Source organism: Carcharodon carcharias, chromosome 21, assembly GCF_017639515.1.
Source record: "Carcharodon carcharias isolate sCarCar2 chromosome 21, sCarCar2.pri, whole genome shotgun sequence".
In the NCBI taxonomy this organism is placed as follows: Eukaryota; Metazoa; Chordata; class Chondrichthyes; order Lamniformes; family Lamnidae; genus Carcharodon; species Carcharodon carcharias.
In genome coordinates, this window is record NC_054487.1 from 82,103,048 (window position 1) to 82,129,181 (window position 26,134).

At 48.3% G+C, this 26,134-nt stretch overlaps 1 protein-coding gene across 1 annotated transcript in view; it reads left to right on the top strand.

The window, feature by feature from the left end:
- The window catches only part of tspan9a (tetraspanin 9a), a 225,770-nt gene that overhangs the window by 52,731 nt on the left and 146,905 nt on the right, over window positions 1-26,134 (top strand). The window lies entirely within an intron of this gene.

Genomic DNA, 26,134 nt, shown 5'->3' on the forward strand with positions numbered 1-26,134 from the left:
AACTAACTTACCTTCTCTCTCGACGACTCCATTGGTGTTAAATTATCAAGGTTGCTTGTCCAACATCCAGTACAGGCGCAGAAACGTACTCCAATTAGATATTGGGAAGACTGAAGCCATTGTTTTCGATGGCTGCTACAAACTCTGTTCACTGGTCATTGACTCCATCCCTATTACTGGCAACTGCCTGAGGCTCAACCAGACTGTTCTCAACCTGTGTCATGCTTAATCACTAACAACCAGCTCCGCTGGGTGGGACATGTCGTTCTCATGCCTGACACCAGACTCGCGAAGCAACTGCTCCACTCGGAACTCAGTCACAGCAGGAGATTCCCAGGTGGACAGTGGAAAGACTTGGGAATGTCCTCGGTGCATCACTGAAGAGGTCACACATCTCAGCCGACTCCTGGGAGACCCTGGTTTTGGAGAAGGTTCATTGTGGAAGACACTGAGCACGTTGAGAGGCTTTCTTGGCAACATGCAGAGGTGAAGTCGAGGCGACTGCGGAAGCGCACAAATCTCCAAATAACCCATCTACCCAACCCTTCCATCACCACATGTTGCACATGTGGCAGAATCTGCATTTCGTGCATTGGATTGATTGGACATCTCAGAACCCGTCAAACTGGAGTGCTAACAAGTTATCCTCGATCCCAAGGGACTGCCCAAGTAGGAGAAGAAGAGATATTGGACTGTGTGGTGAGCTACTAACTCCATAGCTGTACCATCACTAAGAGTGCCTATTTTCACCTTCACAGCATCGCCTGACTCTGCCCCTATTGGAACCCTTATCCATGTCTTTGTTAGTTCTAGACTTCGTTATTTCAATGCTCTCCTGGCCAGCCTCCCATGTCCTACTCTCTGAAGTCTTGAGGTCATCCAAAACTCTGCTCTCACTGTCCTGACTTGCACCCATCGCCCCAGTACTGGATGACTGATTTTGCCTACCAGTGAAGCAGCACGTCCATTTTAAAATTACGATACTTGTTTTCAAATCTGCCCATGGCCTTGCTCCTCCCTATCTCTGTAATCTCCTCCAGCCCCACAACCCTCCGAGATCTCTGCGCTTCTCTAATTCTGGTCATGTGAGCATCCCCGATTTTAATCCTGCCACCATTGGCGATCGTTCCTTCAGTCTCTGTGCTCCAGCCTCTCTCCCATCACCTCACCACCTCCCTATCTTTCCTCCGTGGCTTAAAAGCTACCTCTTTGACCCAGTTGTTGGTTATTTGACCCAGTTGATGTGACTCATTGTCATATTTTGTTGGAGAATCATTCCTGTGAAGCTCTTTGGGATGTTTTGCTATATTAAGATTGCTATATAAATACAAGTTGTTGTTGTTGTCGTAACGTACATGAGAGAAAAGGAGATAGAAAGAGATATTGAAAGGCTGAGGTGAATTAAGTGCTTTGGGAGAGGACATGTGGTGTTTAAACACCAAGGCAGAGAAGTTGGACTGAATGGCTTGTTTTTCTGCTGCATAGTATGTGTTTCCAGTTGGATATTTCCATATCCCTACAAACCTCTGTGTATATTTTTTTTAAAAATCCTCCATCTTCTCCCTTTGGTCTTTGGGTGATCTTAAATTTATTCCCTGTTAATTACTGATTCACATTAATTAGTGATTCATTGTTTATTTTAATGACCTTTTAACATCTTAACCTTATTAAAACCCTTTATGATTTTGAACCTCTCCATCAGATCTCCTCATAACCTTTTCAATTCTAATGAGAAAGGCCCAATTCTCTCCAGTCTGTCCCCTGATCTCTCGTTATTTTTCAGTAAATCTCCTCTGCACACTCTCCAAAGTTTTAACATCTTCCTAAAGTGAGGTGCCCAAACTGGGCGCATTTCCAGCCGGGGAAAAACCAGTGTTTTATAAAGGTTTAGAATAACTTTCTTGCTTTTATGCTGCATGAGCCAGATCTGCCCCTCAGTGCCAGGAACTGCGCGATCTCAACCTTGTCACATATCCCGCCCCCCCCCCCCCCCACTCCCATGGTATTTTCAGCTCCGTGAGACATGGGCAGGCAATGTTTGAGTCTGCTACCTCCCTGAGCATTCATAATGAGGCCGACAGGAAAAACAGATGTCAAAGCATGTATTCAAAACTGCTTCTGTGGATACAGTTGCCAGACAGCCTCATTATGAATGCTTTGCCGAGTTCCAAGAATGGCTAATGGACTTAGCTCAGCAGGGTCCTGTTTGCCCAGTTTGAGGAGGAGTGCTAGCTTTGTTTGATTGCCATCTTTATTACTTGTAGTAAGTTGTTCTTTCTTTGTGGTTTTTCAGTGCCTGTTTGTTTGTTTGGACAAGGCTAAGAGGTGTGAACTGGATTAAAGCTTTTGCCATTGATACTATGAATGGTTGCATTTTATTGAGACTTTTATGAAGTTGTAAGATGACCAGCTTTTTCCACAGGGAATTTTCAAAGCCTATTTGCTTATTGTGCCAGTTTCAGGAGAATTTCAAAGTCTTGCTAGACTTGGCAATGGCACCTTGGTTCTGTGCATAGTGGATACTGGGAGAGTGGGTATGGAGGATGCATGGTGTTACAGGAGGGGCTTAGGTAATGGAAGGGGGTGGGGAGTGGGGGGGAGCATTAGGGATATAAGGGGGAATTGGCATATGAGAGGGCATGGAGGGAGCAAGAACTATCAAGACGTATAAAAACAAACGGAAAAAGCTTCTACAAATAGGTAAAAAGGAAGAGAGTAGCTAAAATGAGGGTTTGTCCCTTGGAGGATAAGGCTGGGGAATTAATAATGGGAAGCAAGGAAATGACAGGGACTTTGAACAAGCATTTTGCATCTGTTTTCACAGTAGAATACACGGAAAACATCTCAAGAATAGTAGAAAATCAAGAGGCAAAAGGGAGGGAGGAAGTTGAAACAATCACTAGAGAAAAAGCACTGGGAAAGCTAATGTCTGATAAGTCCCCTGGGCCTGATGGCCTGCATTCTAGGGTCTTAAGGGAAGTGGCTGCAGAGATAACAGATGCATTGGTTGTAATTTTCTGAAATTCCATAGATTCTGGAAAGATCCCAGCAGATTGAAAAATGGCAAATTTAACACCTCTATTCAAGAAAGGAGTGAGAGTGAAAGCAAGAAGCTATAGGCCAGTTAGTCTTAACACCTGTCATTGGGAAAATGCTCGAATCCATTATTAAGGAGGTAATAGCAGAACATTTAGAAAATCATAATACAATCAGGCAGAGTCAACATGGTTTTGTGAAAGGGAAATCGTGTTTGACAAATTTATTAGAGTTTTTTGAGTATATAACAAGCAGGGTAGATAGGGGGAACCACTAGATGTAGTGTATTTGGATTTTCCAAAAGGCATTTGATAAGGTGCCACATACAAGGTTACTGTAGACAATAGGAGCTCATGATGTTAGGGATGATATGTTAACATGGATTGAGGACTGACTTACTAACGAGAAACAGAGTCGGGATAAATGGGTTATTTTCAGGTTGGCAAATTAACCAGTAGAGTGTCACAAGGATCAATGTTGAGGCCTCAACTATTTACAATCTATGTTAATGATTTGGATGAAGGGACCAACTGTATTGTCAAATTTGCTGATGATACAAAAAAAAGGTAGGAAAGTAAGTTGTGAGGAGGATTTAAAGTGTCTGCAAAGGGATATGCATAGGTTAAGTGACTGGGCAAAAATTTGGCAGATGGATCATAATGTGGGAAAATGTGAGGTTGCCACTTTGGCAAGGTGAATAGAAAAGCAGAATATTATTTAAATGGATAGAGACTGCAGAAAGCTGTGGTACAGAGAGACAAGGACGTCCTTGTACATGAATCACAAATTGTTAGCATGCTGGACAAAGCAGTACACTTGATTGGCACCCCATCCACCATCTTCAACATTTCCCCTCTCCACCCCTGACGCACAGCGGCAGCAGTGTGTACCATCTACAAGATGCACTGCAGCAACTCACCAAGGCTCCTTTGACAACACCTTCAAACTGCGAGCTCTGTCACCTAGAAGGACAAGGGCAGCAGATGCATGGGGAACATCATCACCTGCAAGTTCCCCTCCAAGCCACTCACCATCCTCATTTGCAACTATATCGGCGTTCCTTAACTGTCGCTGAGTCAAAATATTGGCACTCTCTCTCTAACAGCACTGTGGATGTATCTATACCATGTAAACTACAATGATTCAAGAATGGCCCACCACTGCCACCTCGAAGGCAATTAAGGATGGGCAACTATTGCTAGCCTAGCAAGGCCCAAATGTATAGCAATTAAATAGGAAGTCAAATGGAATGTTGGCCTTTATTGCAAGGGGGATGGAGTATAAAAGTAGGAGAGTCTTGCTACAGCTCTACAAAGTATTGGTGAGACTGCACCTGCACTAGTGTCCAGTTTTGGTCTCCTAACTTAAGGAGGGATATACTTGCATTGGAAGCAGTTCAGAGAGGGTTCACTGGGCTGATTCCTGAGATGTGGGAGTTGTCTTATAAGGAAAGGTTGAGCAGGTTGGGCCTATGCTCACTGGAGTTTAGAAGAATGAGAGTGATGTTTTTGAAATGTAAGATTCTGAGGGGGTTTGAAAGGGTGAATGCTGAGAGGATGTTTCCCCCTTCCCCCAGGGGGAATCTAGATCTGGGAGCACAGTTTCAAAATAAAGGGTCTCCCATTTAAGATGGAGGTGGTGAATTTCTTTTCTCCGAGGGCCGTTAATCCCTAGAATTCTCTACCAGAGAGACCAGTGGAGCTTGGGTCATTGAATATATTCGAGGCCAATTTGGATAGATTTTTGATCTGCAAGAGAGTTGACGTTTATGAGGGGCAGACAGGAAAGTGGAGTTGAGGCCACGATCAGATTAGCCATGGCCTTAGTGAATTGCAGAACAGGCTTGAGGGGCAAAATAGTCTACTCCTGCTGCAATCTTTTATGATCTTATGATCCGATGCATCATGTCACATTTCAACCGCGGTGTGTCTGTGCTTTTCACCAGACTGTCTCTGTCCTCCTGAAGTCTGTTACTATCCTCCTGACTGTTTACTACAATTCTGAGTTTTATGTCAGCTGCAAACAAATGATGTTCTGTATACCCAGTTCCAGGTCATTATGTACATCAAAAAAGTGCAATGATCCTGATATAGATCCCTGAGGGACACCACTGTGATCCTCCACACTGGAAAAACAGCAGTTAATCACTACTCTCTCTTTTCTGTCAATTAGCCAACTTCATCCCATTGCTGCCTTAATCCCACGGGCATCAATTTTGCTCACCAGTCTATTCTGTGGAAATTTATCAAATGCTTTTTAGAAGTCCATACAGACATCAACCTCACTACCCTCATCATCCCTCTCTGTTACTTCATCAATGACCTCAATCTAAGTTTGTCAAACGCCATTTGCCTTTAATAAGTAAGTGCTGATTTCCATTTATTAGCTCATGCTTTTCTAAGTGTCAATTAATTTTGTCTCTGATGATATTCTCTATAAGTTCCCCTGAGTTTGATCAGGAAGAAGTCATTTTAAAAAACATGTATTTACTTGAGCTTGTCCCACCAATCACTGAGATCAAGGCTGACCCGTGACCTAACTCTATATACCCACCTTTGCCCTATACCTGTTAATACCTTAGGATAACAAAGATTAATCAGATCTCTCCTAACCTGTTTCTCTCCCGGGACTATAACCTAATCCAATCTCTTCCCATAACATTTTTCATTCATCCCAGGTAACATCTTAGTGAGTGGTTGCTGAGCTTTATCTCGGCTCTCTGAATCATCTCTAAGGTGCGATGTCTGGAGCTGAAGTCTATATTCTGAGTGAAGTTTGACCAGCTGGCTCTCTAATTCCTCTTCAGACTCTGAAGAAGGGTCGTACGGACTCAAAACGTTAACTCTCTTACTCTCTCCACAGATGCTGCCAGACCTGCTGAGGTTTTGCAGCATTTTCTGTTTTTATTTCAGATTTCCAGAATCCGCAGTATTTTGCTTTATATCTCTAATTCCTGTCGGGTCGTCTTGCATTTTACCTCCAACTGCTTTTGATGAAGTCCATCACCTCATCAGCCTTGATGTCCTGTTAATTATTTGCAAGCTTTGCAGACTGTACACATTTTAAAGATTTTTAAAAGTAAGTGTTTGCCCTTTTCTATTTGACTAAGATGGGGGAAATACAAACCACATTGGAGCAGACAGCCCATGACTTGCCACCGCTCAAGAACTGCTTATTTCTTTCAATTGCTCCTTTCAAGTGGTCATCGTCAGATTACTGAGTAATTAATGAGGAAAGCCTTTCGACTCTTCCATCCTGAGACAGCCACAACCACAGCTCCAACCAAACATGCAACTGTTTCTTAATTAATTCCTGGGTTAGAGTATCCGTGATTCTGTTTGGAATTCCATTCTGTGCATCTTTCTGATATTGATTCTTTTGTTAGTTTGCCATGCAGTGTAGTGGTCGATGATGTGATTCTTATGAAATCCCTTGGCCCCTTCACGATTTTGACATCCGTTTTATATTCCTGTGAGAGAGGAGGAGTTCCTACTCCCCCTGCTCTTTCCCCATTGCCCGGCAGTCTTCTGCCCTTCTAGTATTTCTGCAATTCCCTTTTTAAAGTTATTATTGAGAAGTCGTTTGGGAGTACAGGCCTTGAGTATTGTGTTATGTCTTGCACTCAGGGTACTTCTCAAGAATACCTATTTAAGGGGAAAACAACAATTTATATTGTATGTGAAGAGAGTGCGACACCCACATCCCATGAGTGAATATAAAAAAATCAAGTGACATCCTACATGACTGTGATAAAGGTAAACTATTCCTGCTCATCCTTTTCGATCAGTCTGCAGCCCTGACACAGTTGACCACATCATTGTCTCCCAATGCCTCTCTGCTGTTGTCTAGCTGAATGGGCCTACACTCGCCTGGTTACATTTTTATCTGTTCAGCCGTAGCCAGAAAATTGCCTGTAATGACTTTTCTTCCTGCTCCCACACCGTTACTTCTCAAGTTCTGTCGAAGGGTCACGAGGACTCGAAACGTCAACTCTTTTCTTCTCCGCCGATGCTGCCAGACCTGCTGAGTTTTTCCAGGTAATTCTGTTTTTGTTTTGGATTTCCAGCATCCGCATTTTTTTGTTTTTATACCGTTACTTCTGGTGTCTCCCGGGGATCTATCCTCGCCCTCTTTTTTTTCTCATCTACATGCTGCCCCTTGATGACATCATCTGAAAACACATCAGTTCCGGCATGTGCGCAGCTCTAACTAACTTACCTTCTCTCTCGACGACTCCATTGGTGTTAAATTATCAAGGTTGCTTGTCCAACATCCAGTACAGGCGCAGAAATGTACTCCAATTAGATATTGGGAAGACGGAAGCCATTGTTTTCGATCCCTGCTACAAACTCTGTTCACTGTCATTGACTCCATCCCTCTTACTGGCAACTGCTTGAGGCTCAACCAGACTGTTCTCAACCTGTGTCATGCTTAATCACTAACAACCAGCTCCGCTGGGTGGGACATGTCGTTCTCATGCCTGACACCAGACTCGCGAAGCAACTGCTCCACTCGGAACTCAGCCACAGCAGGAGATTCCCAGGTGGACAGTGGAAAGACTTGGGAATGTCCTCGGAGCATCACTGAAGAGTTCACACATCTCGGCCGACTCCTGGGAGACCCTGGTTTTGGAGAAGGTTCATTGTGGAAGACACTGAGCACGTTGAGAGGCTTTCTTGGCAACATGCAGAGGTGAAGTCGAGGCGACTGCGGAAGCACACAAATCTCCAAATAAACCATCTACCCAACCCTTCCATCACCACATGTTGCACATGTGGCAGAATCTGCATTTCGTGCATTGGATTGATTGGACATCTCAGAACCTGTCAAACTGGAGTGCTAACAAGTTATCCTCGATCCCAAGGGACTGCCCAAGTAGGAGAAGAAGATATTGGACTGTGTGGTGAGCTACTAACTCCATAGCTGTACCATCACTAAGAGTGCCTATTTTCACCTTCACAGCATCGCCTGACTCTGCCCCTATTGGAACCCTTATCCATGTCTTTGTTAGTTCTAGACTTCGTTATTTCAATGCTCTCCTGGTCAGCCTCCCATGTCCTACCCTTTGAAGTCTTGAGGTCATCCAAAGCTCTGCTCTCACTGTCCTGACTTGCACCCATCGCCCCAGTACTGGATGACTGATTTTGCCTACCAGTGAAGCAGCACGTCCATTTTAAAATTACGATACTTGTTTTCAAATCCGCCCATGGCCATGCTTCTTTCTATCTCTGTAATCTCCTCCAGCCCCACAACCCTCCGAGATCTCTGCGCTTCTCTAATTCTGGTCATGTGAGCATCCCCGATTTTAATCCTGCCACCATTGGCGATCGTTCCTTCAGTCTCTGTGCTCCAGCCTCTCTCCCATCACCTCACCACCTCCCTATCTTTCCTCCATGGAGGGATATACTTGCATTGGAAGCAGTTCAGAGAAGGTTAACGGGCTGATTCCTGAAATGTGGGAGTTGTCTTATAAGGAAAGGTTGAACAGGTTGGGCCTATGCTCACTGGAGTTTAGAAGAATGAGTGTGATGTTTTTGAAATGTAAGATTCTGAGGGGGTTTGAAAGGGTGAATGCTGAGAGGATGTTTCCCCCTTCCCCCAGGGGGAATCTAGATCTGGGAGCACAGTTTCAAAATAAAGGGTCTCCCATTTAAGATGGAGGTGGTGAATTTCTTTTCTCCGAGGGCCGTTAATCCCTAGAATTCTCTACCAGAGAGACCAGTTGAGGTTGGGTTATTGAATATATTCGAGGCCAATTTGGATAGATTTTTGATCTGCAAGAGAGTTGACGTTTATGAGGGGCAGACAGGAAAGTGGAGTTGAGGCCACGATCAGATTAGCCATGGCCTTAGTGAATTGCAGAACAGGCTTGAGGGGCAAAATAGTCTACTCCTGTTGCAATCTTTTATGATCTTATGATCCGATGCATCATGTCACATTTCAACCGCGGTGTGTCTGTTCTTTTCACCAGACTGTCTCTGTCCTCCTGAAGTCTGTTACTATCCTCCTGACTGTTTACTACAATTCTGAGTTTTATGTCAGCTGCAAACAAATGATGTTCTGTATACCCAGTTCCAGGTCATTATGTACATCAAAAAAGTGCAATGATCCTGATATAGATCCCTGAGGGACACCACTGTGATCCTCCACACTGGAAAAACAGCAGTTAATCACTACTCTCTCTTTTCTGTCAATTAGCCAACTTCATCCCATTGCTGCCTTAATCCCACGGGCATCAATTTTGCTCACCAGTCTATTCTGTGGAAATTTATCAAATGCTTTTTAGAAGTCCATACAGACATCAACCTCACTACCCTCATCATCCCTCTCTGTTACTTCATCAATGACCTCAATCTAAGTTTGTCAAACGCCATTTGCCTTTAATAAGTAAGTGCTGATTTCCATTTATTAGCTCATGCTTTTCTAAGTGTCAATTAATTTTGTCTCTGATGATATTCTCTATAAGTTCCCCTGAGTTTGATCAGGAAGAAGCCATTTTAAAAAACATGTATTTACTTGAGCTTGTCCCACCAATCACTGAGATCAAGGCTGACCCGTGACCTAACTCTATATACCCACCTTTGCCCTATACCTGTTAATACCTTAGGATAACAAAGATTAATCAGATCTCTCCTAACCTGTTTCTCTCCCGGGACTATAACCTAATCCAATCTCTTCCCATAACATTTTTCATTCATCCCAGGTAACATCTTAGTGAGTGGTTGCTGAGCTTTATCTCGGCTCTCTGAATCATCTCTAAGGTGCGATGTCTGGAGCTGAAGTCTATATTCTGAGTGAGGTTTGACCAGCTGGCTCTCTAATTCCTCTTCAGACTCTGAAGAAGGGTCGTACGGACTCAAAACGTTAACTCTTACTCTCTCCACAGATGCTGCCAGACCTGCTGAGGTTTTGTAGCATTTTCTGTTTTTATTTCAGATTTCCAGCATCCGCAGTATTTTGCTTTATATCTCTAATTCCTGTCGGGTCGTCTTGCATTTTACCTCCGACTACTTTTGATGAAGTCCATCACCTCATCAGCCTTGATGTCCTGTTAATTATTTGCAAGCTTTGCAGACTGTACACATTTTAAAGATTTTTAAAAGTAAGTGTTTGCCCTTTTCTATTTGACTAAGATGGGGGAAATACAAACCACATTGGAGCAGACAGCCCATGACTTGCCACCGCTCAAGAACTGCTTATTTCTTTCAATTGCTCCTTTCAAGTGGTCATCGTCAGATTACTGAGTAATTAATGAGGAAAGCCTTTCGACTCTTCCATCCTGAGACAGCCACAACCACAGCTCCAACCAAACATGCAACTGTTTCTTAATTAATTCCTGGGTTAGAGTCTCCGTGATTCTGTTTGGAATTCCATTCTGTGCATCTTTCTGATATTGATTCTTTTGTTAGTTTGACCATGCAGTGTAGTGGTCGATGATGTGATTCTTATGAAATCCCTTGGCCCCTTCACGATTTTGACATCCGTTTTATATTCCTGTGAGAGAGGAGGAGTTCCTACTCCCCCTGCTCTTTCCCCATTGCCCGGCAGTCTTCTGCCCTTCTAGTATTTCTGCAATTCCCTTTTTAAAGTTATTATTGAGAAGTCGTTTGGGAGTACAGGCCTTGAGTATTGCGTTATGTCTTGCACTCACCAGGATACTTCTCAAGAATACCTATTTAAGGGGAAAACAACAATTTATATTGTATGTGAAGAGAGTGCTGATTGGCTGGCAAGCGGGCTCTGATTGATAGAGGCATTGCCATGGAGAATGCACCAGTGATGCCAACTGACAGTTAACTGCAAAGCATTCTTTGAATTTTAAACCAGGCAGCTTGACCCTAATTGGTCAAGGTATTGCCCTGAGGAACAAGTCAACAAATAGCTGTCACTTATTTTGTTTAGCTGAAACAGGCACAATATGTGTACATGTTCTCTTCACGTTCAGCATAAATTATTGTTTTCCCTCTATATTGGTATTCTAGCAAAGTGTCCTTCTGAGTGCAAGACGAAAAGCTTTGATGTGTCTCTTTTTCTCAGCAATACTCAAGTTTGATTATTGAATCTGCTTCCACTGCCCTTACAGGTGGTGAATTCATAACAATTCCACTGTGTTTTTAAAAAAAAAGTTTCTTTTTCTCACCTCTGGTCCACTTTAAATCTCTGTCGTCTGCTTACTGGTCTTCCTACCACTGGAAACAATTTCTCTTTAGTTACTTTATCAAAACCCTGCATGATTTTGAGCACCTCAATGAATTTTCCTCATAAGCTTATTTTCACTTAGGAGAACAGTCCCAGCTTCTCTAGTCTCTCCACACGAACCAAGTCCCTCATCCCTGTTACCATTCCCGTAAATCTCCTCTGCTCCATGACTTGACATCCTTCTGAAAGTGCAGTGCCCAGAATTGGATACAATACCTTGGGCTGAGGCCTAGTCTGTGTTTTTGCATAAGGTCCTTGCTTTTTTTCCATTCGCTCATGGGACGTGGGCTTCATTGGCTTTGCTGGCATTTATTGCCCATCCCTAATTGCCTTTGAGAAGGAATTCTACGCCTCTCTTTGTAAAGCCCAGGAGCTGAGTGACTCTCTCATGGCTATTGGCAGCTGTTCAGGGACATGCATCGTAAAGTTCAATTTAAGAAACATCTGCATGGGGGGGCTGGGGGGGTGGGGGTTAGCCACACGCATTGAAAATGTTGACACTAACTGCACGTAGAGATTTCAGGCTCATTGAAGTGTGAGGGGAATGCACACAGGCCCAGAATCAAGTGCTCACGGATCAGCTATGAGGGATCCAGATCCAGAGTAAAGCTTTCTCTCCAGCCACCGAGTTTATCCATTAAACAGCAGATCTCAACAGCAGGGACCCCTGCTAACTTGGGTCTAGAATTAAAGTGTCTTCCTGCCCCCACTACCCACGAATAGCACCATTACAGGCAATGGAGAGGAGGCACAGGCTGGGGTGAGTGTAAACCCAGGCCCCAGCCTGGAAAACCCTGTGCCAATCCAGAAAGAGTTCCTCTGAGTGTTCATTTCAGGAGGTGACGGAGAATTCCTATACATCTGCAATGGATTAGCTGCCTTTTGCGGACAAGATTAGGACTCCTGACCCTTTTGATGTCCTTTGTACAGGAATACTGCAGCTTGCTCAATGTTACTAGCCTCGTTAGATGTGTAGCCAAACTCACTGCTCTCCTGACACTGTTTGGGAGAAAGCAACACGTCCTTGAGGCCTCAAGGGCAGTCAAATGTTCACCTGACTCCAGTGGGAGAACAATCCTGCACAAAAGGAGGCCATTCAGCCCATCTTTTCTGTGCCAGTTCTCTGTTAGGGCAATCGAAGGTTCATCATTCTGCCTTGCTCTCTCGTCATGGCCCTGTACCTCTCATCTGTTTTGAGCATTTCTCTAAACAGACAATGCCTACTTGGATGAAGAAATGGTATGCGACCAGGTAAAGATCTGCGCAAAGTTCGCCATGGCAGATTTTTAGAGGACGTGTGGGGAACAGCATGTCCGAATATCCTTGGTTGTGTGGGTGATTTATCTTGGTTTAGCTTCCTGCCTGGTGAGCTGCCTTTACCAGAGCAATTGATACTGATGCTTGTGTTCACCCATGGCTTTTGCAGTTGTCTTACCCTGAAACAGCAAGCTGCCTCCTTCCAGTTAGTGCATGGAGTCTTTGACAGCTCAAAACTGCTTGAATCAGCATCATCAGCCAACCACTGCTGGTTCACTGGTTACGTTTCCACTAAATGCTATCCAGACAGGAATAGGACTATGAGTAGCGGTTGAAGCAGATCCAATAATAACTTTCAAAAGAGAATTGGATAAATACTTGAAGGGGAAGGAGTGAGGGAGTGGGATTAATAGGAAAGCTCTTTCAAAGAGCTGGCACAGGCATGATGGGCTGAATGGCTTCCTTCTGCGCTGTAAGATTCTATAATTCTCTAATAACCTGTTGGTCCTGGATAGAATTAGAATCAGAAACTCCACATTTTGTAGAAAGTACTTAACTTAAGAAATAGGAGCAAGAGTAGGCCATTCAGCCGCATCCAGTCTGCTCCACCACTCAGTCCGATCATGGCTGAATTTCTACAGCAATTCTACTTTCACGCACTATCCTCAAATCTTGATTCCCCGAGTGCCCAAAGATCTACCGTTCTCAGTTTTGAATAATCTAATTAACTGATCTAATTAACTAATCTAATTAACTAATTAACTGAGCGACTACAGCCCTCCAGGGTAGACAGTCCCAAAGATTCACAAGCCTTTGAGTGGATTTTTGAGCGAAATTTCTCCTCATCTCAGTCCTAAATGGCTTATCCCATATCCTGAGACTGTCCTCTTAGTTCTGGACTGTCCATCCAGAGGAAACATCCTCTCATCACCTACCCTGTCAGAAGCTTATGTTTCAATGAGATCACCTCTGAATCTTCAGAGAATATTGGCCCATTTTACTCAATCTCTCTTTATAGGATAGCCCTCTTAGATAAGGAGAAAACTGGACACACTGCTCCAGGTGTGCTCTCGCCAAAGCTGAATATAATTGCAGCAAGACTTCCTTACACTCCTACAAGCCTTGTAATAAATGCTAACATACATATGCCTTCTTAATTGCTTGCTGCATCTGTGCGCTAATTTTCTGTATTTTGTCTACAAGGAGATCCAATCCATTGAATTCCAACATTCACTGGTCCCTCGTCTCTTAAAGAATATTTTGCTTTTCCATTCTACCCACTAAAGTGGATCATTTCACACATTCCCACATTATACTCCATCTGCCACCTTCTTGCCCATCACCTAACCTGCCTAAATCCCTTTGCCGACTCTGTGTCCTCCTCACAGCTTACATTCCCACCTAGCTTTGTATCACCAACAAACCTGTATCTGTTACACTTAGATTCCCTCATCCATTAATATAGATTGTAAAAGGCTGAGCTCTAAACATTTTACTTTGTGGCACGCCACTAGTTGCACCCTGCCTCCTCAAAATGGCCTATTTAACTCTACTGTTTGCTTTATATCCATTAACTAATCCTTACCCCATCTTAATATATTATTCCCAGCCTCATGATCCCTAATCTTGTAACTTCACCTTATCAAGTGGCTTCTGAAAATCCAAATATACTACATCTACTGGTTCACCCTTAACTACCCTGCTAGTTACATCCTCAAAAGACTCTAATAGATTTCCCAAACAGGGTTTCCTTTTCATAAATCCATGTTGATTCTGCCTAAAATACTATGATTTTCTAAATGCCCTGTTACCACATTCTCCACATTCTCCACATTCTCCACATTCCAGCATTCTCCCTATGACTGATGTCAGGCTAACTGGCCTGTAGCTCCCAGTTTTTTTTCTCCCACCCTTTTTGAACAACTATGCTTTAAAAGATTTCCGCTATCATATCCAGACCCTAGGCAGTGCAGTAATTGCAATGTGACTGTCCCATATCAGTGCAAAATATCTGTGAAAAATCAGTAAATCCTTAAATACCACTTCTGTCTGCTATTGAAATATGAATTCTCTTTAATGAAATGTGTAAGGAAGGTAGTAGGAGTAGAGGAGCATTCAATTATTCCTCCTGTGGGAATGAAAACATGATACAATATAATAAAACCTGTGACAAGTACACACAGCCTTCGAGGATTTCAGTAATTGCTCTCAGTTGATGAGAAAATGGACCGAATTATCAAAGTGGAAATAGGAATTGCCTGTGTTGCCTGCCCTCCCCCTAATCTAAAACACCCGTTTCTTCTCTACATTCATAATACAATATGGAATCATACAGTGCAGAAGGAGGCCATTCAGCCCATCACACCTGTGATGACTCTTTGAAAGAGCAGTCCAGTGGTTTCCCCCCCCCCCCCGCCACCCCAGCTCATTCCCCATATAGTCATTTGGTAGTACAGAACTTGAATATTGCTGAAAAAAGAGACATGTCGAAGCTTTTCATTTTGCACTCAGCAGGGCACTTTGCAGAATACCAATATAAGGAGAAAACAACGATTTATACTGTATGTGAAGAGTGTGTTGATTAGTTAGAAAGTGGACTCTGATTGGTAGAAGCATTGTCATGAACAATGCACCAGCGATGGTAACTGACAGTTAGCTGCTAAGCATTGGTCAAGCTACATATAGTAATACACAGGGCCCTGATCTTTGCAGACAGAAAGAACATGTACACACATCGCGGCTGAATCAGCGAAACAAAATAAGTGACAGACATTCGCTGACTCATTTCTCAAGGCAATGCCTTAACCAATCAGGGTCAAGCTGCCTGGTTTAAAATTTAAAGAATGCTTGGCAGTTAACTGTCAGTCACCATCACTGGTACATTCTCCATGGCATTGCCTCTACCAATCAGAGCCCACTTGCCAACCAATCGGCACCCTCTTCACATACGGTATAAATTGTTGTTTTCCCCTTATATTGGTATTCTTGCAAAGTGTCCTGATGTGTGCAAGATGAAAAGCTTCAACATGTCTCTTTTTTTAGCAATACTCATTCCTCATAATCCTGCAAATTCCCTCCAAGTCTCAGCTGTGGCTCAGTGAGTAGCACTCTCACCTCTGAATCACAAGGTTCAAGGTTTAAGTCTCACTCCAGGATTTGAGTATAAAAATTCAGGGTGACACTCCAATGCAGTACTGAGGGAGTGCTACACTGTTGGATGCGCTGCCCTTTATATGAGAAGTTAAACTGAGGACCCCAACTGCCTGCTTGGGTGGATATAAATGATCCCATAGCACTATTTCGAAGATGAGCGGGGGAGTTATCCCCGGTTACAAGCCAATATTTATCCCTCAGTCAACATCATAACAACAGATCACCTGGTCATTATCACGCTGGTGTTTGTGGGGGTGGGAGCTTGCTGTGCGCAAATTGGCTGCTGCATTTCCTACATTACAACAGTGACAGTACTTCAAAAATGTTTCATTTGTTGTAAAGCGCTTTGAGATGTCAGGTGGTGGTGAAAGGTGCTATATAAATGCCAGTCTTTACTTTCCTTTTCAAGATATTTAGCCAGTTCCCTTTTGAAAGTTACAACTGAAACAGCCTCCACCACCAAGGCAGTATGTTTGAGATCACAGTAACGCATGATGTATAAAAAAATGCTCTGGTTCTTTTGCCAATCACATTAACCTTGTGCTTGATGTACAGTTAACTTGGTTAACGTTGTGTGCTTGGTGTACAGTTAACTTGATTAACGCTGTGTGCTTGGTGCACAGTTAACTTGGTTAACGCTGTGTGCTTGGTGTACAGTAAACTTGATTAACGCTGTGTGCTTGGTGCACAGTTAACTTGGTTAACGCTGTGTGCTTGGTGTACAGTTAACTTGGTTAACGCTGTGTGCTTGGTGTACAGTAAACTTGATTAACGCTGTGTGCTTGGTGCAGAGTTAACTTGGTTAACGCTGTGTGCTTGGTGTACAGTTAACTTGATTAACGCTGTGTGCTTGGTGTACAGTTAACTTGATTAGCGCTGTGTGCTTGGTGTACAGTTAACTTGATTAACGCTGTGTGCTTGGTGTACAGTTAACTTGGTTAACGTTGTGTGCTTGGTGTACAGTTAACTTGGTTAACGCTGTGTGCTTGGTGTACAGTTAACTTGATTAACGCTGTGTGCTTGGTACACAGTTAACTTGGTTAACGCCGTGTGCTTTGTGCACAGTTAACTTGGTTAACTCTGTGTGCTTGGTTACCAACCCATCTGCCACAGGAAACGGTCTCTCCCTCTTGAATCTATACAACCCCCTAAGAAATCAGCTTCAGCTGGAGTATTGTGTCCAGCTCTGAGCCCCACACTTTTGGAAAGATGTGAAGGCTTTGGAGAGGGTGAAGAAAAGATTCATGAGCATGGTTCCAGGGATGAGGAACTTCAGTTATGAAAATAGATTGGGGAAGTTGGGACTGTTTTCCTTGGAGAAGAGAAGGCCAAGAGGAGATTTGATAGAGGTATTCAAAACCTTGAGGGGCCGGGATAGATAGGGAGAAACTGTTCCCACTCGTCAAAGGATCGAGAACGAGAGGGCACAGATTTAAGGTAATTGGTAAAAGAAGGAAAAGCGTCATGAAGAGAATCTTTAATGCAGGAGGTGGTTAGGGATTGGAATGCACTGCCTGAGAGTGTGATGGAGGCAGGGTCAATCGAGGCATTCAAGGGGCAGTTAGGTTATCATCTGAAAAGGAAGAATGTGCAGGGTTATGGGGAGAAGGCAGGAGAATGGCAGTAGGCGAATTGCTCAGTTCGGAGAGCTGGTGCCGACATGATGGGCCAAATGGCCGCCTCCTGTGCAATAACAAATCTGTGATAACCCCCTCCCCCCACCCCCCAACTATTAAATCTGAACCATGCCCATTTCTGAGTGCAGTTGTTTTTTTTAATCCCGTCGTATGGTGGCTGAATGAAAGGACCCATTACCAAGCTAAGCTCTCAACCAGCATCACTTAGTGATTATCCAGTTAGCGCTGTTTGTGGGATCCTGCTGTGCACAGATTGCCTACTGTGTTTCCTACGTTACAATAATGAGTACACTTCAAAAGCACTTCATGGGTTACACAACGCCCTCCCCCGAGGCGGGTTTGGTGGCGATGGGCAGCGCACTGGCTTCCCACTTCTGCCTTGATTAAGTCCGGGGCGTGAAGGCTTGTGGATGGCCCCTCCTGTCCCTCCACCAATTGAGGCCCCAAAGTGGGCAATTAGGGTCCTTTGCCCCACCGTCCCAGCAGGGGCCGGGGTCCTGCTACGTGGGAAGCTCAGAAAGCAAAACCTATTGGGTTGCTCTGGGGCTCGGGGCCAGTTGGGGGGGCGGTGGGGGGGCGGTGGGGGGGGCCTCGTTGTCAGGCACCCGGTATCTAATCAAGGGGCCCAGCCTCAGGAAGGTGGGGTGGGCTGCTGAAAACCACGCCCTGTACTTCCTGCCGACCCCACTCACCCACGACCCCACTCTCCCCTCCTGCCCTTACTCACTTGTGGCCTGGGTCTCTTGCCCATCCTGGGCCTCAGGTAGACACATTGCCAGTAGCAGCCAGCACGTCCGCCCATGTCGTTGCTAACAACGCTGGCGGTTCTCGGCGGTGGGTTTTTTCCGCCCTCAGGGTCTCTGGCCAGCCTCTCGGGAAGGCCCACCACGGGCCAGGTAAATGCCCGTTTGGAACATCACGTGGCAGATCTTCCGAGAGGGTAAGAAGTGGGGCTTTCACCAGCTCTCCGCTCAGTGGTCTAGGTCCTCATCACCTGCATTAGCTACAGCTTTGTGGTGTGTGTGTGTGTGTGACTGAGGCGTGGTGTGTGTGTGTGTGTGACTGAGGCGTGGTGTGTGTGTGTGTGACTGAGGCGTGGTGTGTGTGTGTGTGACTGAGGCGTGGTGTGTGTGTGTGTGACTGAGGCGTGGTGTGTGTGTGTGTGACTGAGGCGTGGTGTGTGTGTGTGTGTGACTGAGGCGTGGTGTGTGTGTGTGTGACTGAGGCGTGGTGTGTGTGTGTGTAACTGAGGCGTGGTGTGTGTGTGTGTGACTGAGGCGTGGTGTGTGTGACTGAGGCGTGGTGTGTGTGACTGAGGCGCGGTGTGTGTGTGTGACTGAGGCGTGGTGTGTGTGTGTGACTGAGGCGTGGTGTGTGTGTGTGTGTGACTGAGGCGTGGTGTGTGTGTGTGTAACTGAGGCGTGGTGTGTGTGTGTGTGACTGAGGCGTGGCGTGTGTGTGTGTGACTGAGGCGTGGCGTGTGTGTGTGTGACTGAGGCGTGGCGTGTGTGTGTGTGACTGAGGCGTGGCGTGTGTGTGTGTGACTGAGGCGTGGCGTGTGTGTGTGTGACTGAGGCGTGGCGTGTGTGTGTGTGACTGAGGCGTGGCGTGTGTGTGTGTGACTGAGGGGTGGCGTGTGTGTGTGTGACTGAGGCGTGGCGTGTGTGTTTGTGACTGAGGCGTGGTGTGTGTGTGTGTGACTGAGGCGTGGTGTGTGTGTGTGTGACTGAGGCGTGGTGTGTGTGTGTGTGACTGAGGCGTGGTGTGTGTGTGTGTGACTGAGGCGTGGTGTGTGTGTGTGTGACTGAGGCGTGGTGTGTGTGTGTGTGACTGAGGCGTGGTGTGTGTGTGTGTGACTGAGGCGTGGTGTGTGTGTGACTGAGGCGTGGTGTGTGCGTGTGTGACTGAGGCGTGGTGTGTGCATGTGTGACTGAGGCGTGGTGTGTGCGTGTCTGACTGAGGCGTGGTGTGTGCGTGTCTGACTGAGGCGTGGTGTGTGTGTGTGTGTGACTGAGGCCTGGTGTGTGTGTGTGTGTGACTGAGGCGTGTTGTGTGTGTGTGTGTGTGTGTGACTGAGACGTGTGTGTGTGACTGAGGCGTTGTGTGTGTGTGTGACTGAGGCGTGGTGTGTGTGTGTGACTGAGGCGTGGTGTGTGTGTGACTGAGGCGTGGTGTGTGTGTGTGTGACTGAGGCGTGGTGTGTGTGTGTGTGACTGAGGCGTGGTGTGTGTGTGTGTGACTGAGTTGTGGTGTGTGTGTGTGTGACTGAGGCGTGGTGTGTGTGTGTGTGACTGAGGCGTGGTGTGTGTGTGTGTGACTGAGGCGTGGTGTGTGTGTGTGTGACTGAGGCGTGGTGTGTGTGTGTGTGACTGAGGCGTGGTGTGTGTGTGTGCGACTGAGGCGTGGTGTGTGTGTGTGCGACTGAGGCGTGGTGTGTGTGCGACTGAGGCGTGGTGTGTGTGTGTGCGACTGAGGCGTGGTGTGTGTGTGTGCGACTGAGGCGTGGTGTGTGTGTGTGCGACTGAGGCGTGGTGTGTGCGTGTGCGACTGAGGCGTGGTGTGTGCGAGTGCGACTGAGGCGTGGTGTGTGCGTGTGCGACTGAGGCGTGGAGTGTGCGTGTGCGACTGAGGCATGGTGTGTGCGTGTGCGACTGAGGCGTGGTGTGTGTGTGACTGAGGCGTGGTGTGTGTGTGTGTGACTGAGGCGTGGTGTGTGTGTGTGTGTGACTGAGGCGTGGTGTGTGTGTGTGTGACTGAGGCGTGGTGTGTGTGTGTGTGACTGAGGCGTGGTGTGTGTGTGTGTGACTGAGGCGTGGTGTGTGTGTGTGACTGAGGTGTGTGTGTGTGTGTGTGACTGAGGCGTGGTGTGTGTGTGTGTGACTGAGGCGTGGTGTGTGTGTGTGTGACTGAGGCGTGGTGTGTGTGTGTGTGTGACTGAGGCGTGGTGTGTGTGTGTGTGTGACTGAGGCGTGGTGTGTGTGTGTGTGACTGAGGCGTGGTGTGTGTGTGTGTGACTGAGGCGTGGTGTGTGTGTGTGTGACTGAGGCGTGGTGTGTGTGTGTGTGACTGAGGCGTGGTGTGTGTGTGTGTGACTGAGGCGTGGTGTGTGTGTGTGTGACTGAGGCGTTGTGTGTGTGTGTGTGTGACTGAGGCGTTGTGTGTGTGTGTGTGTGTGTGTGACTGAGGCGTGGTGTGTGTGTGACTGAGGCGTGGTGTGTGTGTGACTGAGGCGTGGTGTGTGTGTGACTGACTGAGACGTGGTGTGTGTGTGTGACTGAGGCGTGGTCGTGTGTGTGTGTGACTGAGGCGTGGTGTGTTTGAGTGTGACTGAGGCGTTGTGTGTGTGGTAGAGTGTGTGAGTGTGTGACTGAGGCGTGGTGTTGTGTGTGTGTGTGATGAGGACAAGGTGTGTGATGTGTTTGACTGCGCGCGTGGTGTGTGTGTGTGTGTGTGACTGAGGCGTGGTGTGTGTGTGAGTGTGAGTGACTGAGGCGTGGTGTGTGTGTGATGTGAACTGATGGCGTTGTGATCGTGTGTTAGTGTGTGTGACTGAAGGCGTGAGAGTGTGTAGTGACTGAGGTGTGGTGTGTGTGTGTGTGACTGAGACGTGGTGTGTAGTGTGTTGACTGAGGCTGTGGATGTGTGTAGAGTGTGACTGAGGCGTGGTGTGTGTAGTGTGTGACGGCGGCGTGGTGGTGTGTTGACGGAGGCGTGGTGTGTGAGTGACTGAGGCGTGGTGTGTGTGTGTGTGACTGAGGCGTGGTGTGTGTGTGTGTGACTGAGGCGTGGTGTGTGTGTGTGACTGAGGCGTGGTGTGTGTGTGTGACTGAGGCGTGGTGTGTGTGTGTGTTGTGTGTGTGTGACTGAGGCGTGGTGTTGTGTGTGTGTGACTGAGGCGTGGTGTGTGGTGTGTGACTGAGGCGTGGTGTTGGTGGTGTGTGTGACTGAGGCGTGGTGTGTGTGTGTGTGACTGAGGCGTGGTGTGTGTGTGTGTGACTGAGGCGTGGTGTGTGTGTGTGACTGAGGCGTGGTGTGTGTGTGTGTGACTGAGGCGTGGTGTGTGTGTGTGTGACTGAGGCGTGGTGTGTGTGTGTGTGACTGAGGCGTGGTGTGTGTGTGTGTGACTGAGGCGTGGTGTGTGTGTGTGTGACTGAGGCGTGGTGTGTGTGTGTGTGACTGAGGCGTGGTGTGTGTGTGTGTGACTGAGGCGTGGTGTGTGTGTGTGTGACTGAGGCGTGGTGTGTGTGTGTGTGACTGAGGCGTGGTGTGTGTGTGTGTGACTGAGGCGTGGTGTGTGTGTGTGTGACTGAGGCGTGGTGTGTGTGTGTGTGACTGAGGCGTGGTGTGTGTGTGTGTGACTGAGGCGTGGTGTGTGTGTGTGTGACTGAGGCGTGGTGTGTGTGTGTGTGTGACTGAGGCGTGGTGTGTGTGTGTGTGACTGAGGCGTGGTGTGTGCGTGTGTGACTGAGGCGTGGTGTGTGCGTGTGTGACTGAGGCGTGGTGTGTGCGTGTGTGACTGAGGCGTGGTGTGTGCGTGTGTGACTGAGGCGTGGTGTGTGCGTGTGTGACTGAGGCGTGGTGTGTGCGTGTGTGACTGAGGCGTGGTGTGTGTGTGTGTGACTGAGGCGTGGTGTGTGTGTGTGTGACTGAGGCGTGGTGTGTGTGTGTGTGACTGAGGCGTGGTGTGTGTGCGTGTGTGATTGAGGCGTGGTGTGTGTGCGTGTGTGATTGAGGCGTGGTGTGTGTGCGTGTGTGACTGAGGCGTGGTGTGTGTGTGTGTGACTGAGGCGTGTTTTGTGTGTGTGTGTGTGTGTGTGTGACTGAGACGTGTGTGTGTGACTGAGGCGTGGTGTGTGTGTGTGTGACTGAGACGTGGTGTGTGTGTGTGTGTGACTGAGGCGTGTGTGTGTGTGACTGAGGCGTGGTGTGTGTGTGACTGAGGCGTGGTGTGTGTGTGACTGAGGCGTGGTGTGTGTGTGACTGAGGCGTGGTGTGTGTGTGTGTGACTGAGGCGTGGTGTGTGTGTGTGTGACTGAGGCGTGGTGTGTGTGTGTGTGACTGAGGCGTGGTGTGTGTGTGTGTGACTGAGGCGTGATGTGTGTGTGACCGAGGCGTGGTGTGTGTGTGTGACCGAGGCGTGGTGTGTGTGTGTGTGACTGAGGCGTGGTGTGTGTGTGTGTGACTGAGGCGTGGTGTGTGTGTGTGTGACTGAGGCGTGGTGTGTGTGTGTGTGACTGAGGCGTGGTGTGTGTGTGTGTGACTGAGGCGTGGTGTGTGTGTGTGTGACTGAGGCGTGGTGTGTGTGTGTGTGACTGAGGCGTGGTGTGTGTGTGTGTGACTGAGGCGTGGTGTGTGTGTGTGTGACTGAGGCGTGGTGTGTGTGTGTGTGACTGAGGCGTGGTGTGTGTGTGTGTGACTGAGGCGTGGTGTGTGTGTTGGACTGAGGCGTGGTGTGTGTGTGTGTGACTGAGGGGCGTGGTGTGGTGTGTGTGACTGAGGCGTGTGTGTGTGTGTGTGACTGAGGCGTGGTGAGTGTGTGTGTGACTGAGGCGTGGTGTGTGGTGTGTGACTGAGGCGTGGTGTGTGTGTGTGTGTGACTGAGGCGTGGTGTGTGTGTGTGTGACTGAGGCGTGGTGTGTGTGTGGTGTGACTGAGGCGTGGTGTGTGTGTGTGTGTGACTGAGGCGTGTGTGTGTGTGTGTGACTGAGGCGTGGTGTGTGTGTGGTGACTGAGGCGTGGGTGTGTGTGTGTGACTGAGGCGTGGTGGTGTGTGTGTGACTGAGGCGTGGTGTGTGTGTGTGTGACTGAGGCGTGGTGTGTGTGTGTGTGACTGAGGCGTGGGTGGTGAGTGTGTGTGACTGAGGCGTGGTGTGTGTGTGTGTGACTGAGGCGTGGGTGTGTGTGTGGTGTGACTGAGGCGTGGTGTGTGTGTGTGTGACTGAGGCGTGGTGTGTGTGACGTGGTCGTGTGTGTGTGTGTGTGACTGAGGCCGTGTGTGTGTGTGACTGAGACGTGGTGTGTGTGTGACTGAGGCGTGTGTGTGTGTGTGTGACTGAGGCCGTGGTGTGTGTGTGTGACTGAGGCGTGTTGTGTGTGTGTGTGACTGAGGGCGTGTGTGGTGTGGTGACTGAGGCGTGGTGTGTGTGTGTGTGACTGAGGCCGTGTGGTGTGTGTGTGACTGAGTCGTGGGTGTGTGTGTGTGTGACTGTGAGGGAGTGGTGTGTGACTGAGCGTGGTTGTGTGTGACTGAGACGTGGAGGTGTGGGTGTGACTGAGGCGTGGTGTGTGTGTGTGTGACTGAGGCGTGGTGTGTGTGTGTGTGACTGAGGGCGTGGTGTGTGTGTGTGTGACTGAGGCGTGGTGTGTGTGTGTGTGACTGAGGCGTGGTGTGTGTGTGTGTGACTGAGGCGTGGTGTGTGTGTGTGTGACTGAGGCGTGGTGTGTGTGTGTGTGACTGAGGCGTGGTGTGTGTGTGTGTGACTGAGGCGTGGTGTGTGTGTGTGTGACTGAGGCGTGGTGTGTGTGTGTGACTGAGGCGTGGTGTGTGTGTGTGTGACTGAGGCGTGGTGTGTGCATGTGTGACTGAGGCGTGGTGTGTGCGTGTCTGACTGAGGCGTGGTGTGTGTGTGTGTGACTGAGGCGTGGCGTGTGTGTGTGTGACTGAGACGTGTGTGTGTGACTGAGGCGTTGTGTGTGTGTGTGACTGAGGCGTGGTGTGTGTGTGTGACTGAGGCGTGGTGTGTGTGTGACTGAGGCGTGGTGTGTGTGTGTGTGACTGAGGCGTGGTGTGTGTGTGTGTGTGACTGAGGCGTGGTGTGTGTGTGTGTGTGACTGAGACGTGGTGTGTGTGTGTGTGTGACTGAGGCGTGTTTTGTGTGTGTGTGTGTGACTGAGACGTGTGTGTGTGACTGAGGCGTGGTGTGTGTGTGTGTGTGACTGAGGCGTGTGTGTGTGTGACTGAGGCGTGGTGTGTGTGTGACTGAGGCGTGGTGTGTCTGTGTGTGACTGAGGCGTGGTGTGTGTGTGTGTGACTGAGGCGTGGTGTGTGTGTGTGTGACTGAGGCGTGGCTGTGTGTGTGTGTGACTGAGGCGTGGTGGAGTGTGTGTGTGTGACTGAGGACGTGGTGTGTGTGTGTGTGACTGAGGCGTGGTGTGTGTGTGTGGTGACTGAGGCGTGGTGTGAGTGTGTGTGACTGAGGCGTGTGTGTGTGTTTGACTGAGGCTGGTTGTGTGTGTGTGTGACTGAGGCGTGTGGTGTGTGTGTGTGACTGAGGCGTGGTGTGTGTGTGTGTGACAGAGGCGTGGTGTGTGTGTGTGTGACTGAGGCGTGGTGTGTGTGTGTGGGACTGAGGCGTGGTGTGTGTGTGTGTGTGACTGAGGCGTGGTGTGTGTGTGTGGTGACTGAGGCGTGGTGTGTTGTGTGTGACTGAGGCGTGGTGTGGTGTGTGTGTGTGACTGAGGCGTGGTGAGTGTGTGTGTGACTGGGCGGGTGTGTGTGTGTGTGACTGAGGCGTGGTGTGTGTGTGTGTGACTGAGGCGTGGTGTGTGTGTGTGTGACTGAGGCGTGGTGTGTGTGTGTGTGACTGAGGCGTTGTGTGTGTGTGTGTGTGTGTGTGTGTGACTGAGGCGTGGTGTGTGTGTGTGTGACTGAGGCGTGGTGTGTGTGTGTGTGACTGAGGCGTGGTGTGTGTGTGTGTGTGTGACTGAGGCGTGGTGTGTGTGTGTGTGACTGAGGCGTGGTGTGTGTGTGTGTGACTGAGGCGTGGTGTGTGTGTGTGTGACTGAGGCGTGGTGTGTGTGTGTGTGACTGAGGCGTGGTGTGTGTGTGTGTGACTGAGGCGTGGTGTGTGTGTGTGTGACTGAGGCGTGGTGTGTGTGTGTGTGACTGAGGCGTGGTGTGTGTGTGTGTGACTGAGGCGTGGTGTGTGTGTGTGTGACTGAGGCGTGGTGTGTGTGTGTGTGACTGAGGCGTGGTGTGTGTGTGTGTGACTGAGGCGTGGTGTGTGTGTGTGTGACTGAGGCGTGGTGTGTGTGTGTGTGACTGAGGCGTGGTGTGTGTGTGTGTGTGTGACTGAGGCGTGGTGTGTGTGTGTGTGACTGAGGCGTGGTGTGTGTGTGTGTGACTGAGGCGTGGTGTGTGTGTGTGTGACTGAGGCGTGGTGTGTGTGTGTGTGACTGAGGCGTGGTGTGTGTGTGTGTGTGACTGAGACTGTGGTGTGTGTGTGTGTGACTGAGGCGTTGTGTGTGTGTGTGTGTGTGTGTGACTGAGGCGTGGTGTGTGTGTGTGTGACTGAGGCGTTTTGTGTGTGTGTGTTTATGTGACTGAGGCGTGGTGTGTGTGTGTGTGTGTGACTGAGGCGTGGTGTGTGTGTGTGTGACTGAGGCGTGGTGTGTGTGTGTGTGTGTGACTGAGGCGTGGTGTGTGTGTGTGTGTGTGTGTGTGTGACTGAGGCGTGGTGTGTGTGTGTGACTGAGGCGTTGTGTGTGTGTGTGTGACTGAGGCGTGGTGTGTGTGTGTGTGACTGAGACGTGGTGTGTGTGTGTGTGTGTGACTGAGACGTGGTGTGTGTGTGTGTGTGTGACTGAGGCGTGGTGTGTGTGTGTGACTGAGGCGTGGTGTGTGTGTGTGACTGAGGCGTGGTGTGTGTGTGTGACTGAGGCGTGGTGTGTGTGTGTGACTGAGTCGTGGTGTGAGTGTGTGTGTGTGTGTGTGTTACTGAGGCGTATTGTGTGTGTGTGTGACTGAGGCGTGGTGTGTGTGTGTGTGTGACTGAGGCGTGGTGTGTGTGTGTGTGACTGAGGCGTGGTGTGTGTGTGACTGAGGCGTGGTGTGTGTGTGACTGAGGCGTGGT